The sequence below is a fragment of the Tupaia chinensis genome, unplaced genomic scaffold, assembly GCF_000334495.1.
Source record: "Tupaia chinensis unplaced genomic scaffold, TupChi_1.0 Scaffold149104_1, whole genome shotgun sequence".
Classification (NCBI taxonomy): domain Eukaryota; kingdom Metazoa; phylum Chordata; class Mammalia; order Scandentia; family Tupaiidae; genus Tupaia; species Tupaia belangeri.
The window spans coordinates 580,385-584,770 of record NW_006208950.1 but is presented as its reverse complement, the minus strand read 5'-3'; the positions used below and the strand labels follow the sequence as shown (position 1 = coordinate 584,770).

General features: G+C 36.7%; 2 pseudogenes; both read right to left on the bottom strand.

Moving 5' to 3' along the window:
• Positions 1 to 3,292, bottom strand: part of LOC102477181 (abl interactor 1 pseudogene) — a 7,484-nt pseudogene extending 4,192 nt beyond the window's left edge.
• Positions 3,293 to 3,330: 38 nt separating this feature from the next.
• Positions 3,331 to 4,179, bottom strand: LOC102476777 (abl interactor 1-like; annotated as a pseudogene).
• Positions 4,180 to 4,386: the final 207 nt, after the last annotated feature.

Here is a 4,386-nt window from a genome sequence, read left to right as displayed (position 1 = left end):
CAAGAAAGTGAGAAATCACCCCTCATGGAATGATGGTCCCTTCTCTTCCATTTTCCTCTTGGGATAATGGGCATGCATAATAGAATGCCTGGCATAATTCTCAGACTACCAGGTCTAGGACTCGAACTGTCATCAGTCATGTGGGAATCCAGTACCTTAACCACCATGCCATCCGCTGGCCACAACACTTATTATATTTTAACACTATTTACAAATTTCATGAGAATGGCTTATTATCAAAGACTGCACATAAAACTTAGACAACAGTTTGTATACAAACTAAGAGAACATTGCACTTGAAAATGAAAAGTAGAAGGTAACTACCAATACCTTTGTAAAATTAATAAATACAAAATTCATATTAATCAGTCTCATTTATTTGGTCATAATATAGTCTTTAACTTTTAGAAATAAATGTTTTGTACTAGTCTTGTTATTCACTATGCAGTTTTAAGTCTGTAACATCCAGTACATCACAGTAATTTCAAATCCAAAAATATTCTTAATATACAGAAATTCACACTTCACTGCTCAACTTTACTATCCTATGCAATACAGAATTATACACAAGATAAAAAGAAAACCTACTCTAACCCTCTCTTAAATTAAGAAAAGACACACAAAGTGCATATATTACATTTCAATTAAGCCAAAAGAATCAAAAGCTGTTAGGTGTAACTCTGTTCACTGATTAATACTATGACCTACCTTCCTTCCCAATTATTCTATTTTAAAATTTTATGTTGCAGGTACCAGGTAATGGATTAAATAAGAGCTTTTTCACAAATCAACTATGTCCTACTTTACAATATGTAAAAGTACTTCTAATTTCCTTTCATTGACCCCAGTGTACAGCAGTTCACTGTAATACCGAATGACTAATATGGCAGTCCTTAAGAATTTTATCTACAGAAAGATTATGTACACTTTGATTTTCTTTAATTTACATTTAATCACTGTATATCCTTACAGTGTACAACATTGCTTTTCCCAGCTTGAATACAGTTCATATGAGTCAATACAAAGCCATTACTATATACATTATTATCAGCTCATAACTTTTCATTTTTGTGTCAATTAAATGTATTGGTATTTTTCTCCTGTTACTCTCCTTCCCTCCCTCCCCTGTTACCCAACCCTGAATTACCCTTATCATTACTATCTCTAGTATCTACATACTCCAGGTAAACAGAACACAAATTTGAAGAATCTTGAAATTGCTTTAGGTATATTTCAATATGTAAATTTTTAGGCATACTTGAAACAATATTTCTTAAAAATTAAAGAATATACATGAAAAGTATGACCAGTACCAGCATTTAAGTTTTTCTGATTTTTGGAGAGATTTTTGCTTTTAGGGCATGTGTGCTTACTGGAGAGACAGAGAGTCAGAAAATAAGAAATTAACCCCCCAGGGAGGTTGCCCACACCACAATCCCTTCTCCTTCATTATCCTCTCAGGATTTTGGATATGCATACATGTGCACCTGGGGTGACTTTCTTGGTCACCAGGCCTGGGACTCAACCTCAGTTGGCCATGTGGGAACTCAGTGCCTTAACCACCACACTATCTGCTGACCCCAAGTTTTCTGATTTTAATATTAGTCTTACATAGTATTAGTAACCATGCTGCAATGAAACATGTAATGGTACAATATGAATTCTGATTCATTAAATATTGTATCTCACTTTCCTAGAATACTTTGGCTAGTCATAAAGTTTACAGTGTGTTAAGTAAGTACATAAGTATAATCAGTATGGACAGTCTCTCATATAAATAGCTGTTTAGCAATACATGAACTGTCTCAAAGATTTATGATTACAGGAGAATATTTAGTTATACTAATAAAAGAACATTTCCTGAAAATATGGTCACATTTTAAAGCATTAGGAACCTGTTGACCATGACAGTCCCACAATATGACGAAGTAAAATATACTTATTTTAAAAGGAAAAAGAAAAAAATCAGTATAGCCCATTATTGACTCAACATTGTTCCCAGGGAACAGACCAGACACCCAATTACAGATGCCTTCATACAAGTCATCATCATTCTTCTTTATAACATAAATGATTATAAATGAAAGCTTATCATCTTTGTCTTTTGTATAATCATATATTACCACAACTTTCTTCATGTAAACCTCTGGGGACCATGTAGGATCCCCATCTGGACATGGATCTTTGTACTGAATCACTGCCGCCTCTTCATCTTTATAATCCACTGGAGGTGGTGGTGGTAGAGGTGGTGTCATCAAACATGGGAATGTTGTCTGATGGAGGTTGTGTTGGTAGCATTGGACTATTAGCAATGTCTTCCTGACCCTTAGCCATGAAGCTGGAGAGGGGTATCTTTGGAGTTAACTTAGACACAGGGGGAGATATGGAGCAATAGAATAGAATTTTGATTATAAAGTGGACAGCCATTAAAATAAGACTGAGTAGTAAATTAAGCCGTCAGAGAGAGAGAGTGGCTGTATTCACCCAGATGTTGGAAAAGTGGTAGAGTTGTGTTGAGAAATATGCCAGATCATTTTGTCATACTAGAACCAGGAGCTGAATCCAGGGCTGTTGGTCCAATACTGGGTGGTGAAAATGTAGGGAGAGCGATGGGAATGTTCAAACTATTACTTCCATTCTTTTCTTGATTCCACTTCCTCTACTACAGTCCTTGTGTGTCCTTTGTCTCTAATGTAAAGAAGCTTTCCTGCCTGGACTATGTTGACTTATAAGCCTGGCAGGGTTTGCCATGTACTCATTAGAAACTGTTAGGGGTGTAACAGGTTTGAAAGTTTTATAAATATTCCATTCCAATGTTTCCAGTTCTGATGTGGAAGGACTTGATTGTTTCTGAGTAAGAGGATTTGTTCTCAGCAGTGTGCCAGGTCTTACAGGCCAGTTATTTCCATGCTTAACACCATGGCCCACATCATCCAGAACCGTGTAATCAATAGGTTTCTGATTATACCTTGCAAGCCATTCAATATTTTCAAGGGCTATTATTTTGTAGGTTCTTGATGTATTCTTGTTTGTTGTTGAAATATCAATCTCTCTTCAAGTCACTCTCTTTGTGAATATCCATGGTCTGTGAGATATGATTGATGGATGGCTCTATTCTCCAGAGCTGAGAGACTTGGACATCCTGTACTTGGAATACATTATTGTCCAGTGCATTTATTTGTTAAGTAAAACTAACTAGAGATTCAGTTATGTAGGTTTTGGTCTATTCTAAAGCTTTTCTCCTGTCTGTGGTAGTTATTTCTCTTGTCCTATTGGTAGTTGTTTGCACTGTTGGAAAAGTGGTAGAGTTGTGTTGAGAAATATGCCAGATCATTTTGTCATACTAGAACCAGGAGCTGAATCCAGGGCTGTTGGTCCAATACTGGGTGGTGAAAATGTAGGGAGAGCGATGGGAATGTTCAAACTATTACTTCCATTCTTTTCTTGATTCCACTTCCTCTACTACAGTCCTTGTGTGTCCTTTGTCTCTAATGTAAAGAAGCTTTCCTGCCTGGACTATGTTGACTTATAAGCCTGGCAGGGTTTGCCATGTACTCATTAGAAACTGTTAGGGGTGTAACAGGTTTGAAAGTTTTATAAATATTCCATTCCAATGTTTCCAGTTCTGATGTGGAAGGACTTGATTGTTTCTGAGTAAGAGGATTTGTTCTCAGCAGTGTGCCAGGTCTTACAGGCCAGTTATTTCCATGCTTAACACCATGGCCCACATCATCCAGAACCGTGTAATCAATAGGTTTCTGATTATACCTTGCAAGCCATTCAATATTTTCAAGGGCTATTATTTTGTAGGTTCTTGATGTATTCTTGTTTGTTGTTGAAATATCAATCTCTCTTCAAGTCACTCTCTTTGTGAATATCCATGGTCTGTGAGATATGATTGATGGATGGCTCTATTCTCCAGAGCTGAGAGACTTGGACATCCTGTACTTGGAATACATTATTGTCCAGTGCATTTATTTGTTAAGTAAAACTAACTAGAGATTCAGTTATGTAGGTTTTGGTCTATTCTAAAGCTTTTCTCCTGTCTGTGGTAGTTATTTCTCTTGTCCTATTGGTAGTTGTTTGCACTCTTCCACCTGGATCAGGCTCTGGTAACTCCATTAGCACCCTCTTTCTAAACAGGATCTCCTCCTCTAGTAACATCAGCAGTTCTGCCATTTTTCATTCTTCTGTATCACTTCCTCTGGGATTTAAGAGACAGGCTACAGGGTTCTGGAGGCCCCAAGCATGTAAATCTACAACTTGCATATAAATCTAAAAGTCTTTTTATTTTCTTTTGTGTTTTACTTACTTTACTCCATTAGCACCCTCTTTCTAAACAGGATCTCCTCCTCTAGTAACATCAGCAGTTCTGCCATTTTTCAT